Source organism: Patagioenas fasciata, chromosome 2 (genome assembly GCF_037038585.1).
Source record: "Patagioenas fasciata isolate bPatFas1 chromosome 2, bPatFas1.hap1, whole genome shotgun sequence".
NCBI classification, from domain to species: domain Eukaryota; kingdom Metazoa; phylum Chordata; class Aves; order Columbiformes; family Columbidae; genus Patagioenas; species Patagioenas fasciata.
The window spans coordinates 155671587-155687736 of record NC_092521.1 but is presented as its reverse complement, the minus strand read 5'-3'; the positions used below and the strand labels follow the sequence as shown (position 1 = coordinate 155687736).

Here is a 16150-nt window from a genome sequence, read left to right as displayed (position 1 = left end):
TCATCTTCATACATGCTCATAACAACAAAATATATTCCTGGAAAACAAGTGAATAATTTCAATGTCTAAATTTAAAAATTCACAGTAAAAACTCATTTTAAGAGTTAATGTGTAAGTCTAAGAACTACTGTCAAGCTATAAGTTAAAAGTGTATATCAAAGTCATATAAATATTTCTCAATTCTAGATACTGAAGTACCTGCAAAAACTTACCACATATCTTCTGAATGAATTCTGGAAAACAAAACAAATTAAAATTATATGATTTCACAAAATTTTAACAAATTAGGTATGCATGCTAAATTAGTCAACTTCATATACATTTGCTAAATGGCATTTCACAAGCAAGAGGAAGAACTGCTGGAGTTATTGAGGTACATGGACATGCTAAATTTACTGAACAAGCTGGAGTAACTGAACTGTGTAATTAAAAATGCCAAGTCTGAGAAAAAAAATATAGGACTCCTGTTGAATACAATGGGATTTGGTGCCTAGAGTCCCCAATATGTACAGTACTGGAGTGTTTCAAAGACATTAACAAAGGCTGTAATATATTCAGTTCTAAAACTCATACCATTACTATAAGAAAAATATTTTATCTATTTTGGGACTTGCAATAAGCTGTACAAGAATTTTCCCCACTCTGTGCCAGTAAACCAGCACCATCTAACACCAAATATAATTAGTTACAAATTGCCTGTTACAACTTAATTAAACTTCCTTGCCTCTCTGCTGCTTAAGCAACATGTAGATTCTTTTATGTGCTTGCTAATTAGTGTAGGGGGATTCTGCTTTCTAATTGGATAAAAAAGTATGCTGTTGATATCCAGAATTGACTTTGTTAAAAAAATAGTGGAGACAGGTTTAATGCTTCAAATATTTATCTCAATTGAAATTGATTAAAACAATTTGAGGTTCCATTAGATATAGATACAATCCTTTTGTTAACAAAGTCCATCTGGTCTAAGAAAGAAAATTAAGATTCACTAATTGAAATTTGGAAGCTTTTTTCCAAACATGCATAATTCATACTGACAGAAAACAGAAGCTGCTATTCACCACAAACTGTCAAGTAGATGAATGTTTCATTTAGATGGAATTTAAGATTTCACCCAGCAAGAATCTACAAATGCTTATAGTGAGCCACAGTCTGAGAAAAGAAAACCTATTCTCTTTTTACTGGCGCAGTATTAAAATCTTCTCTTTTTCACTGTGAAGCCATCTCAACCTTAAATGGCACCACATTTGACCTTTCTTCTTGCTAGTACTGGAAAAACCTTTCTAGACCATGGGCATTATGCAGCTTTGCAATCTTGCAACTTCATCAGCCAGTGATTCTCCATTTTTAAATTGTCACATATTTGCAGAATGCTGCTTTTGTGTCAGTTCAATTTTATACGAAGGCTACATTTAAGAATTCCTCTCCTTGATTACTTTTCCTTCCTCCCCCTCCCTGTACTCTGTCCCTCAAAAACCAACCTCAAATCAGATCATTTATGCAGTCTACAAAGTGGTGCCACGAACAGTTGCCGTAAGGCTTCTGAGCAGGCTGCAAAGTGAGATGAAGACTGGGAACAAGCAGCTGCAGAGAAGATGGGCCAGGAAATTTTAGGTCATTGTGGCTACCATACACTTCACACCATAGGAATATGGCAAGAGGGACTTAAGCATAAATCCTCTGCTTCAGCTCTCCACTCAACCCTGGGACAGCTGCAGGTGACCTTCTCTCTTCCAGGTATGGTATTTACCTTTATTCATCATTTTTTGAGCTGCTTCTTCAGTGTATTCACATTTTTTTGAAACATGAATGAAACTGTTATTTTCCTGAAGAAGTGTAGAAAGTATCTTGTATTAACCATGTTGTTCAACTCAAAAACATGTTTAGCTTTTGATGAATCTTTTTCTGTATAAAGACTCACAAAACAATGAAAATGTGGTCTCCGTGAAAGACACTGCCCATTCTATCCCTGCTTTTATTTCTGTTATGTTTTATAAGAAATACACTATTTACTGGTCTTAAAAAAAAAAAAAAAAAAAATCAGATCTGAAATGCACTGGTTATCAAGTGTTGAAGGGGGTAAGAATCTGGTGAAAGAGACGCTACAATTCAAATTTTCCCTCTCTTTGCAATATGCCCTGGATATATTTTGTACCAAGAGCTTTGCTGAGCTGAGATAAATAATCGCTCAAGTCATTGTACTCAGGCAAGAAAAAATCAAAGCCATAGCACTCTGAAGAAAACACAGGTGTTTTCTTTTCTCAGTAAACCACCTGCTTATGAATGCATACAGTAAAGGTAGCATAAGAGTCTTCTATCAGAAGTGAGGTCTGATTTAATAATAATTCAAAGATGAGAAGATTTACTAGGAAGACAGATATAAATAAGTACTGTGTAAATTCAGCAAAGTCATGTTAATAGAGTGGAAAACAGTCCTCCTTCAGTATACATAGCTACAATGGGGCAAAAATACTCAAAAAGAGTATTCACAACAGGAAGTGAAGAATAAGATTTCAGCCAATGGAAGGTGCCTGACCTAGTTCAGGTACCTGCAGCAGTTGCCCAGCCACATCCACAAAGAATTCCATAGTGGCTAATTCAGCCTATTCCTCAAGTACCTCGTCCCATCTACAGAAACCTACCCTATGCTTCTGGGATATCAGAGATTCAAATCTTTTTCCCCCCCGCTGTATGCTGGGTTCAGAGGATGGATCCTATATAAGGAAGGAAATGTCTTTTTCTGCAGTTTTCTCAGTGACTATAAATCCAGTCTAACAACCATAAATGTTTTATCTCAGAAACAATAAAACTAAATCAACAACAGTGACTACTCACAAAAAAAAAAGTATATTTTATCTATGAAAAATAGCTGATTATTGATAATTTTGGACTAATCAAGATATGATCAATTTTTCAATAAATATCCTGTTCATAGAGTAACACTTCTGTCAAAACTGAGGTGCATTTATAGAGCCCTGAAGAGACAGCTGAATGATTTCTCAAAGCATACCTTGCCGCAGCAAATGCAAGGATTTTTCTGCTTTCTCAGCTTGTAATTTTCTATGGAAAATGTTATAACTTTTTTTTTTTTTTTTTTTTTTTTAGTAGATGCGTACGTAAATATAGGAGTAAATTCAGAAACACGTCATCTGAGATACGTTTTAGATTTCTCTATTATAACTATTTAAACTATGTATCTCATAGCTAGAAAAAACAACATATTTGGTACAACCCACAACCTGCAGATCGGAGCAACAGAAAGAGCTTCTCAGTCTGTATTAATCTGAACTCCCACATATCCAAATGAGATAAAAGGCCCTAACTCAAAACGGCCCTCATGTTCTAATTTTATGTGACATACAGAATAAAGTAATGGGGAATAAATAAACCTGCATCCTATGGCAAAGGACTTTGGGATTTAAGGTGGGGATTTATTATCTTTTTTTTTAATTTTTAACTGATATTATTTTGTGTTTTTCAGCTATATTCTGCATTAGTGGAAAGATGGTCTGCATGACCTAAAAGCCAGTTACATTCTTCTGCTTGTCGGAATAGAAGGATGTTTCCAAGGGAACCACTTGCAGTCCTGTCATCTGGGCTGTAGACATTTAGCCACTGCTACCTTGAATATATTTGAATATATTTTTCTACTTCTTGCAAATTCTCTGAGAGGTTTCTTTCCTTTGTGCCCTCTCTCACTTGCTACCCACCTACCCTCCTGCTCTATTTTCAACACTTTCTTGCCAATATGAACTCTATAGCAAAAAAGCAAATACAGGCCTTTTCAACCAAAAAGGTGTTTTCATTGCCATGCTGCTGTCAGGATATGGAAACCATAGCTGGATTCTTACTGCAGCCTTAACAAAGTGACAAGTGACTTAGTACAGAACTGACATCATGGTTAAAACCGAGTAGGATTGTTAATGGACTATACGAATTCAGTTTTCCCACCTTAACTCATAACTATCAGTCTGAGGTTGAACATTCATTTTTCTTATGTATGTCTTCATGTGCTGACCAATTTATAGCTAATAGCTAGAACTTCAGACCCTACACTTTACAATAAAAACAAAGTAAATCCAATATTTAAAAATTAAACAGCTAAAACAGATTTACTGAACAGATACATTCCACTTGTGACGTGGTTTGAGGTCTCAATTTCAATGCTTGATTAAATATACACTTTTTGCTGGTTGCATGCAGACCTGGTAGATGGCCAGGAGGAATGATTTATGGTGGATTTGTCTTTCACAAAACATTTCTTCCCTCTGCTATTATGCAGTAGGACTAGTCTTACAAGCAATCAGACCACACTGCATAAACAATTGTTGCATTTAAAAAATCTTGCTTTAGTATTTACCCTTAGAATCATCCAGTGTTGACCAGATTAGTGTGATTTTTTTCAGCAAAGATTATAGATAATAGCTTAGCAATAAAAACCTCTACTGCTATTCATCAATTATCTTATTTTAAAATTTAAAGCTCAAGCCTTTAAGATCAGCTTCAAATGACACTAGCATTAGTTAATTTATACATCTACTTGGGAGATGCATTTAACTGGAATAAAGCTAAAGTTGTAAATAATTTATTGGATGGGAGAATAGCTAAAGCACGTAGGAAACTTAGAAACTCGAACAATAGGACTTCAGTTCTTAAAGCTATTTACAGCTTCAGGACATGTTCATTGAATCATAGAAGAGTTTGGTTCGGAAGGGACCTTCAGAGGTCATCCAGTCCAACCTCCCTTGCAACTTCAACTACATCAGGTTGCTCAGGGCCCCATCCAGCCTGGCCTTGAGTGTTTCCGGAGATGTGACATCGACCACCTCTCTGGGCAACCTGAGTGTTTCACCATCCTCATTGTAAAAAATTTCCTCCTCATTTCTAGCTCTTCAATAACATAATTTTCATAAATCATTTTTAGATTCTATCTATGACTTCTTACCTGATTTTCATATAACTTCCCTATTCAATTTCTTTAGTTTTATTTGTTTCTTTGTGGGACATTTTTGCCAGTATTTTCCACTAGTATTGACCATTAGCCATTGTCAGCACATGTGACCAGAAGACTAGAAATGTGATGTTCCAGAATAAATGAAGTTTATGAATCGATGCCCAAATGTCTGTGTCAACAGTCTATCATTATTTCAAGACCTGAATCCAAGAGAGTCAAGAGAAACTCAGCGAGTCTATTTATACTATTCCTTTTTTTCCATAACCTTGCATGTGGTTGCCCAAAAAACCTCCCATGGTCTTACAATTCTCAGTTCACCTAAACAGAAATCTGAAAACTTGTAGATAGATTCACAGGGGCTGTGGCTGATAAAAAAGGTTTTAGGTTTCTTCATTTCCTTCATTTTTTTGCCTGTGACCTGGAACACTATTTTACTATGCCTCTGTCCTTACCTTAAATATCACATGGGTAAATATTTGTATGTGAATCTCAGTGAAGCTAAATTCTGGGTCAGATCATACTGGATATTACAGCTGTACTTCATACACTGAGGAATCCACAAACACGGTTGTATACACTTCATTAAGTTGCCATGCTTATATAAGATACAGAAATTCTTTTAAGATGCTGTGATACTTCTTATGCCTTTTCCAAACCAAATAAATAAAGATTAACCCTGTAGATTGTATTGTGTAGGGTACAAAGCTGTCACAGAATGGCACCTGATGGGTCTAAACCTCATTAAAGCAAAAGAAGTTTAAGACTCTTCTCCAGCTTGTAAAACCAGGTCTTGCAGAAGACACTGTAGAAGTGGATTATTAACCCTAAATAGTTAACTGAATTAACACCTGTTCCCACTCTTTTGTCAGGTATCAAGCTGTCAGCAGATCATCTCTTAATACTTAGTACAGGACATGTGAGTTGATTGTCAAGTGTTTTAGTATTTCCCAAGCTGGAGTGAACAGACATCTAACCACCATAGCCCCTAGATGTGGCCAACCTCAGCTGATCATTGCTGTGGCTTTAAATTGGGAGGAATTAGGAGACTAGAATTACCAGATGAGTAGCAGACCCAGCTGACGGTAACATGCTTGTTTATATAAAGATCCTGAAAGACGTGTTAATGTAGAAGAAAGAACAGCATTCTCTGTACCATTGTGAGTGACATCCATTGGAATCTGTGAAATTATTTAACTCTAGATCTTGATGTGCAAGAGTGCAATCTAGTGGAGCAACATATTCAGCTCTGAAGGCTGTTAGTCTCACGAAGTAAGAGCAGGAGCAGAAAAAACATTCTCCTAGAGTAGATCAAGTTATCAAACATTCTTCTTGTAAATAATTATATACATAATGGAAAAAAAATCTTGCACAGGCTGCTCAGATCTCTTCATTCTAAGCTCTGACACAGTATACCAAATTCTCACTAAATTTAGAATAATTTTAGTTCAGATACATAAAAAGCCTCTAGTGATAGTCAGTCTAGGCACTTGTTTTCCTCCTTTAAATACAGTCAGTTCAACAATGTTAGATGAACTGACCTCATCAAAGAAATATAAAGATCACAAATAATTTCTTTCTAACTGGTGACAAAGTTGGTAAATTGCCTACTTGTTAGTGAATGAATGGGATGATTGCTTCCTAGGTTCCATACCACATCTATATATTAAGACAGATACAATTCAAAAAACAACCAAACAAACAAACATAAAACAAACCAAAGGCAGTGTTCATGTTTACTCTCAGAAAATGTCAGGTTTATTCTGTTTCTGTCATGCTGCTCATGTCTTATTTCCCAGTTAAAATCTAAGAGAATAATCTGTTGTCTTTTCAGCTGCTTATATTGCTTACTTATGTTTATAAATAAGAATGAAGCTTCACATGGATAAATTAATAAAGTCCCAAGCCCTGATTCAATTTCCTCAAAACTCTATTACTGAAACGTAGCTGGGCATATTATAAGATAGAACATTCATGGAGAGTACGGCATTACTAACTAGTCCAAAAATATTGTGTATATTTGTAATATTTCTTTCTTCAGCTTGAGTCAAGTACAGAAGCACAGGACTATTTCTGTAATGTAGACAGTTTTAATCAGCCTAATGAAAGGATGAGGCTTAATTCCATTTCAGTTTCAGAGTCCTGCTTCAATGTGGTATGTGCTGTGATGGTCTGGCATTCTGCTGCCTTGCATACGTAAAGAGATGACGTGGTAGTGTCCTATGTCTCTGGACTTCTGTAGGACCAGCTCATCTCCAAGCGGATTACATACCCCTTTTGCTGAATGCAACAGTCCTGACAGATGTTTCCCTGGCTACCCAAGCTTGAATATCTGAGAATGTATGAATAACTGGCACTGTGCTGCTACCCCTGTACACCCTGGCAATGTTCCTGCTTGAAGGGCAAAACTAGTTAGCAGGAGGTTGAGCAACATGAATTTGCCTTATTGAAATAATGACATGTTTTCTTACTTAAAAACAAAAATAAAACCTGTTCACTTTACCGAACAAGAGAGGCATTTGTGTTCAGTAAAGACATAAAGATTTTTTGTCATAGCCATTGCACTTCTCTGAAACGTTTATTCAGCTGCCGATGCTCTACCATCGCTTCATAAAATTCCTCTATTTAGTCACCAACCAGTAACTGCAGTAACAATTAAGCATGTTCCTTTCAGCTGGATAATTAAATGCCAAAAAAACTCACCACTCAATATGTAATTCACTCAATATCTTGTTGTTTGAAGGGACTAGTGTTCACAGATAGGATGGATTGAATTCCTAACAACATCTGGCATGAGCAATGGACTTGGCTGTCTCTGTAATAGCATTACATTCATGGTAGGAATGACAGCTAAATGTAGAGAGATGGATGGGCCTTTTCTCTGAAGTGGCAGATTCATGGTTGTAGCCTAATGAATCAGTATGTTGTAACCCCTGGCCATGTACATACTGGTCTGTTGGTAGTGACAAGCTGCATCAGAAGGTCCAGAGTAAATTGTAGTTGTCAGATCTAATGGAGAAGGATGCTGGCTTATAAATTACTGGGAAAGCTGAGTATAGTTTCCATTCCAATAATCTGGATCAAAACACTTCCTGATTGCCTTGGTCAATTTATTCTGTCACTTAATTAAACAAAAAGTATTACAAGTCTCCACAGTAAAGGACAAAAAGAGACTCCTTAACCTCAGAAAAAAAACAAATCTAGATGGTAGGTCTCAAGTAAAGTTACTTTTTCATAGGATCTGAGTTATAGAAGATTTAGAGCACCTATGTGTTTTAATGTTCCTGGATGTCCTAATTTTGTAATGTGTTTTCCTCTCTGGAACCAGTGAGAATGAAGAATGCTTAGTGCAAGCCAGGATTTCGACAGCATCATAGAGTCACAAAAAATCCTGCTTAAAAATAATAATTCTTCTAATGTCCAAATGGACTGGATGATGATTCAACTCCTGAAGAAAGAGTGTTGCAATTAATACATTAAAAATAGTACTTCCTGATTTCTGATAGACTGAGAGTGGGGGAAGGGAATGCAGCCATAGCAACGAAAGAGGTTTGTTAGGTTTTTTTGTTTGATTGGGTTTTTTTAATTGTCTTCTCCTTAGCAATTAACTCTAAGTGATTGCTGAATATTTGGTGTATTTTTTTTTTCTGGGTTCCAAGGACACAGAAAGGAAATAATAGATATTTTGAATTGACACTTATCAATATGATCCATTCCACCTTTCTTAAATTGCACTACATTAATTACCTGAAGTCTAGAAGGAATGATGCCTGAGTAGTCTGGCCTGAACAGGCTTGTCCCTTGAGAAATTAATTCAGTGTATACGTGTCCATTATTAGCATTTTCTTGCCTTACTGAAATATATTGTGCTGAACTGCAAAATACCTGAAGCAGAAACCATTATGCTGCAGACCATAATATATTCTGCAAAGAGTATGTTTTAAACATCCCTGTGTTTGCACAATATTTTTTTTTTTATATTTACTATTAATGTGTGATGATTCAACTTTGCCCATTCATTTCCCTGTCTCTAAACATTCTTAAGAACATCATGATTTGTCTCAGGATAAAAGTTGTTTCCTTATGACAGATATTTATTTATGAAGTAAACTTATATAAGCATTTGAAAAAAAAAGCTGTTTTCAAGAAAATTTTGAAATCAAGATAATTAAATAACTGGATTTTGCCACAGAAACTGTAACATGGGCCACTGTATTTTCAAAAGAAACAGGATTATGTTTTAGATTCACCACTGACACATCCTCTAGGAGACAATCCTGTAGCAGCATTTATTTTATAAATTGTTAGATTGTGAGTAAATAACCTGAAATTACACATTGTGAAACTAGCACAGGTGTTAATTACACACATGCACACACTTTTGTATTCGTTGCTATTTTTTATTACTGTCAGATTTTACTGCCTAGTTATTTGCTTCAGCAATAATAAATGGTCCAAGCAATGGGGATCCTTGTGTTTTGCCACTGTAGTCTGGGACCCACAAAGTAGCAGAGCCAGAAACTCTGCTTTCATTTTTTTACAAAACAGGCATGTTAGATTATAAAATTCCTGGGTCTTCTTAGACAATCTTGACACAGTGCCTGAAAAAAAAAAGTCTGTTAATTGTTGAGGAAAAACAAAATAAAAAATATTAATTAGTAATCTATCTAATAATGGAAAAACAGATATAAACATCAAATTTGAGGTCACGACAGCTGGTCTAAGAATGGATTTTCCATGTATTAAAAAAAAAAAAATAAAGATACTTCTGGAACAAAAGTATGATTTTTTAAAGAAGCATCACATATGTTCATCACCATCTTGTCAGGTAAAATTTGTTTATTCTGAAAACATTTTAAAAATAAAACAGATTTCTGAAGGAAAAGATGTAGAAATGGGATCAGGTTTGTCACAGGACATTTTCAACATGGACATATATCTGCAGAATTCCCTCCTCAATGTGGCTGGCCAAGGGTTAGATTAAAAACAAAACATACTTTAAAAACATGCTTTCTGATGTATCTGTTCTCACAGATTTTGACAAGAAGGATGGAGGTAAGACACTGACCTGCAGATGGAGTAATTTGAATTGTTCTTGCTGAATGGACTGATGGAATTTCAGGATTATTTGCACACTCAGCCTGCAACTTTCAAAGCTGCCTGAAGTGTTAACATATGAAATTCCGTATTTTACAAAGTATCTTTAGAAATATCATCAAGTCAGTTTGTTTTAGAAGTTTTTGCTCAATAATTAGAGGCAAGTTGTGGAGAAACAACAAATGACACTGATAGAAAGGTAAAAGGTCCATCTCAGCACAGAAAGCTCTCTTCACCAGATGCTAAGGAATGAAGCTACAAAAAGGTGGTTATGTATGCAGTGCAGCTCCCAGTTTCAGCAACTGGGACTGATGGCAGCTGCATGAAGGAATAGATAAGTATCCATGGGCCTGAACTCCAATCACTATCATGTAACAGGAGATGGAAAATCAGGAGGTAGAAAATCTGTGATTCTGAGTGGAACATTATTGAAATTTACTTGTTATTTATTAAGGTGAAATAGTTAATGAAGTACATTTTGCCCTGACTTTATGCTGGCACAGTACAAAATATTGGCCACTGATGAGTGAGTGGGGATGGGTAAAACCTACAAACACACTTCAAAGCGTGCACTGTCAAAAAGTTCAGCATTAATTAATACTGTGTCATGATTAACATTTTTTAAAAGTAGCACACACAGTAAGGAGGAATGCACAAACAGTTGTCATTTTTTGTTGTTTTGTTGACCTGAGTTCAGTAGTCTATTCTCTTTTCCTAAACCTTGAAGTGGATTGTCGAAATATATTACGGAATGGCATCTTGGATTATGTTGATTAAGATTTTTTAGTTTATTAAAAATGTCACTTCATAGAAATCAAAGAGATTAGAGTCCAGGAGCAAACTAAGCTTCTTCTGAAGACCTTTCACCAGGTGGCATAAGGGAAATAATATTTGGAACAGAGAGATTGTGAAGGAAAGACTTAGTTTAAAGTGGAAACTTAGGCTGAATTTTGTTGTACAATTACTAAATTTAGCAACTAAATGAGTTCCAGGAGAAGGAGACATCCTACCATGATACATCTGAACCATTTTCTGTCTATAGCAAAATGGGAATTGTTTTCTGTTATACCTAAATACCTTTTCTTGTGCAATTTTTTATTTCTCTCCTTCTGTACTGTCAGTTATCTCTCCTGCATGTTTTAGGAAATCATGAAAGTTTTGATGATAGAGTAATGATCTGAATTTAACCAGACCCTCAAGAAATTCGGATGGTAATTTCTGAGCTTTTGTAAGAAACGAGCTATTCCACCTATGCACTGAAGAAATATAATGAAAGAAGTTCTGTATTTATCTTTTCTTTATACTACGCTTTATACACTTAAGTCATCTACTGATTTACAAGAGCAACTTCTGGCCTGCTAAGGGTTTCAGGTGTAGGAGGGTAATTTCTCTTGTTTGGATGAAGGAACACTTTTTCTGATAAAGAGAAAAAATATATAAGAATAGGTTTTTTGGTAGAAGAAATTTTGTGTGTTTTTTTTTTTTTTTTACTTTATTTCAAAATCAAACATTTATATGTGGAAGTGAATTTGTTACTTTAATCATTCATGCTACCTCAGTTCTGAATTTTGTCCTTTGATTTAATATTAGATAACAAAGAACCTTCTGTACTTATGCTGCAGGCTGGAGAACATGTAAATATTTCTTAAAATAACAGTGCTGGATTATTGGTTTTACAGATGTAAATTTTGACAAAGATTTTGAGTATCTGTTGCTAGATGGCTAAAGGACACAAATCACTCCCGGTATTGATTTCTTATTAAATCTAAGTAATTTCACCAAAGTTGAATATAGCTGAGAACATTCAGATCTGCTTAAATTTAAGGTCAAACAAATTGACTTTTAAACTAAAGGTAACTAAAACTGCAGTTATTTCAGAAAATGTATTATTGGAACTCTGATATGAATTAGAATTATTTCATGCACTTGCTGTTCATGTTTGTGTCTTCTTCTTGCTCACGTTTGTCACCCGAAAGTGTTTCAGGATCTGTATTGGTGTCACCACTTTCCATGCAGAATTACAACATTCTAATTTAATTAGGAGTGGCATCTCTTATTGCAATTTCAGCAACAATTTTAAAAAAATACCATCTCCTGCAGTCTTTAATGTGCAATTAACTGAAAGCTACAGAAGGAGAGCTCATACCCCATGGTGTTCTGAGAGGAAACATTGTCCCATTAAAGATTGCATTCAGTTGTTTCTTCTATCAGCAAGAAAGCCTTTTTCTAGCTGAAAAAATGTTCACATTTCTGTTCTGATACGGGTAGAGTTGTGATTCCAACGATTCATTGAGAACAGATGCCACAAGGGAAAACTACATGAGAGCAACAGAATGCTTTAAATTTACATTTGTTTGTTTGTTTAGGGGATTGGGGGTTTTGTTTGTTTGTTTGTTTTTCTTGTTTTGTTTTGTTTTACCCTTTAGGAAATTAGTAATATCACTGATTTTCATTTTCCCCTTTGGGTACCACCATCATCAAGATGCCAGCCTGTTTCTGGGAATTGTTTTGGTCTAGCTTCTTCACTTTGCTCAGGATTTACAGCAGCAACATTTGGGACACACCAGGTAAGGCTCATTGTTTTTCAATGACTAATGCCAAAGCATAGATTTTATACGTTGAATCTGGAGAATCTTCAACATCTCCTCTTGACAAATTTTGGCAAGTCAGAATTGTTAGTTATAGAGTATTCATTAAGGACAAACTTTGATTTTTAGGGTGAATTAATGTTGGAAAATGAATAAAAGGACTTGCGTACATTGCTAGAAGTGTCACTATCAACACTGATAAAGACTTCTATTCCAGGTTTAGGTCTACTTGAGGGACATAGTATTGCAAACATTCAGCTGAGATCACATCTAAGCTACAGCCTTGAGTCATTTATGTAAGCATCAAACTGGAGAGGAAGAGGAGGCTCAGGTGCACTCACACCCAGTTTCCCACTGACTTGTTTCAAAAAGGAATCCTACTCTTGTCTTTCATACTTGAATAGGGAAATGAGGCAGCTCAGGACAGCACTGGGTACTATCTAGCCAAGCCTGTGACATTTCCTGCTCAGGTATTCCATCCTCAATAGAGTATCTAATGTAGGAGGACTGAGCTAAAAATGACCCTGTATTTTGTCAAAATATTATAACATATTTCTTAATGAAAAATGTGTAGTTATGTACATACAATCAACTACAGTTTGTGTTCATTATTAACCTCGAGGTCCTCAATCACACACTAAGAAAATTCCTTGTAGTTTGGCAGAAGAGTAAAAAGTTATCTTGGTCTAAAGGAACAAGTAGTTTTGAGTAGGACTGGTTGATGTCTACATACATGCCAGGTGTCTAAATTCACTCTATAACCACTGGTACTTAAAGCATAATTGTCTACTTTAGGCTTAGCTACATTATCATCATGGCTAGTCCAGATTAACATGTGGCTGTCAGCTGCTTAAATACAGACATGTAGGTCTGTTTGAGATGGCTGCGGTATCACAGACACAAACCCAGAGCTGGCAGACAGAAGGTGAGACTTTGGGGCAGGCATGCACCATGCTGGACCAACAGCTGGAGTTTGGTTTCACAAGTGTCAAATTCTACCTGTAGAGAGTCAGTCAAAGATTTTACCAAAGCTCGAGGAGAAGGGGTTTTTTTCTTCCTTCTTACATAATCTTTCATCACAGTATGTGTGGGTTTCGCTATCAAGTTTCCATGATTCATAACGAAAGAGGTAGCATGATGTGTACACATACGCACACTTATCCTGTGTTAGTGTTCCCAGGCATAGCACGCAAAGATATATAAAAGATCAATATAAACATGTATACATTCATGTTAAAGCATTCATGTATAAATATCAAGTGATTTAATTCATTAGAAAACTTTAACTTTTTTCTTTTTTTCCACAGAGCCCTGTTATTCCATCTTCTAAAATGTCTTCAGCTGATCAAAATTATTCATTAGCAACTTTTTCCCAATAATTTCCCTTCAAGTGAGAGATGCAGTTCACTTTGCCTGACCATTGCTCATTGGCAGTAACAAATTCTCTTTTTCATGCAGATCGCTAATTACAGGTACTTTCACACTTGTTTGATTCCACATACTATGAAATCATGGGTTTAACTTTCAGTGACATCTACAGAAGGCTTCTTCAAAGAAGTGCTGAGTGTCTGATCTTACCAAATTCAGAAGTCCATTTCAGAGATCTGTACTGGAGGTTCTTTTGGTCTTTTTTCATATTTTGACAAGGCTGTGAAAAAGTATAGGAATCCCCTAAGCAGCATATTTTGCAGAGAGGTCATATCACAGTCTGTGTTCCTAGGGATTCTTTATTTGCTTACAGACCAAATTCTCCATCTTTGTTTGCAAAAGGAACACTGTCAGAGGGCAATGTCTCCGTTGTATCACTAATGTCAAATGGCTCCAATTTGAGTAGAATCTAGTTGTCAGCTCTGACTTCAGTGGGTGGATATGCCAGAAACTTAGCACCTTTCCTGATAGTGCTTGATATTTTCTGACCTAGTATGTTTTTCTTTAGCCAGGAATTTCTAATCACTGTTTAAAAACTAACCATAATGAGGTTTTAATGAAGTTTGAACTTCATTAGTCAAAAGTAAACAAAGGTTTCCTCTCAGAAATACCTCTTTTTCCCAACAACTACTTCTAATCCAAGTAAATTAATTTCCCAGTCTTTACTTTTAATCCGTTCTGGAATCTTAAAATTAATTTTCTCTTTACTATAACTTTAAATTGTTTTTTTCCTTTCTAACTCCTTGGATAACCAGTATGTCAGCCAACTTGGTCATATATAATAACTTCTTATATTAGTCTTGGTAATGAAGCAGTCCTTCAGCACCCCTCTTCCTTAAAGCAAAAGAAACTACACAAAAGAGTGCCAGAAGACAGACTGTACTGCAGAGGTGCTAACATCCAAAAACACAAATGGAAGAAAGATAGAAACAATAGAAGTGAAGTGAGCAAAGTGGCTTTGGGGAAGCTGTGTGTGTTAGCTTAATTTAACAAAGCTTTAAAAAATTTTGAATGGTAGAAATGCAGAGGGGAAAGTAAACAGGAGAAAGGTATTGTGGAAATAAAAGCAAATGGGTTGAGAAAGAGGCATGGGAAGTGAGACTAGTGGCAAGGAAGTGCAAAAAAAGGTGTGAAACAAATAGTTCTCTGGAGATTATTATCCTGCACGTAATTTACAAAGACAGAGGCTGGTTCCCTTCTGTACTCTTCTGGCTCTGCAAATATGTACAGGTAAGGTCAAATGGCCATAGAACAAGATGTCTTTGCCCTGCTGTTACCACTCCAGCTAAGCAAACACAACCTTGCTCTGCAATTGAGGGGGAAATATAGAGGCAGGAGCTGTTTTCAATCTGACAGATGATATATGGCAGAATTCTGGGCTGTGGAGGGAATGGGAGGCTATAGGAATGGACAGCAGGGAGCTGGAACAGGAATCAAAGAATCATAAACCCGCTACCACTTAGAAGTGGGGAAAGCAAAAGCTAGTATCAAAATTTCCTTTGACTTTTATTGTGGTCATGTTTAAGATTCCCAGCAACAGAACAGGCACAAAGAAAGCTTTAGTTCTGAAGAGCAACTGGGCTGTATGAGAGAAAAATATTAATACGTGTTAATGCTAATATTTTTAACATTGTAAAACTTAATAGATTAATAGTAATGGTAACAGGTAATTTATTCTCAGCAAACGAATGTATCAGTAGATAGCAATAACAACTGTATTCTTTTTTTTTTTTCTTTTTTTCCTCACATTTGCTGAAGTTCTAGGCAAAAGTTATTTGGCTGATTACCCGATTGTATCAGTAAGGTATGTTTTTTTCTGGTAAATTATTCCCAATAATTTTTATGAATTATTTTTGAGGGCAGACAAGGTAGGTTATCATGAAGAAATGTAAGACATGACAGTAAAATAAGATACACATTATAGAATAATAGAATACCTTGGGCTGGGAAGAGCCACCAAAAGTTATCTAGTCCAACCTCCCTGCAATGAGCAGGGACATCTTCAACCAGATCAGGTTGCTCAGAGCCCCATCCAGCCTGGCCTGAAATGTTTCCAGGGATGGAGCATCCACCACCTCTCTGGGTAACC

At 35.9% G+C, this 16150-nt stretch overlaps 1 long non-coding RNA gene across 3 annotated transcripts in view; it reads left to right on the top strand.

Annotated features, from left to right (window-relative positions):
* Positions 1-1131: 1131 nt before the first annotated feature.
* LOC139827298 (uncharacterized) overlaps positions 1132-16150 on the top strand; it is a 41714-nt gene continuing 26695 nt past the window's right edge. The window contains exons 1-3 of one of the 3 annotated variants that reach the window (XR_011737783.1): positions 1132-1734; positions 12528-12612; positions 13941-14105. This is a non-coding gene — a long non-coding RNA (uncharacterized lncRNA). The remainder of the gene's footprint in view (positions 1735-12527; positions 12613-13940; positions 14106-16150) is intronic. The other 2 variants (XR_011737784.1, XR_011737782.1) reach the window with 2 other exon arrangements.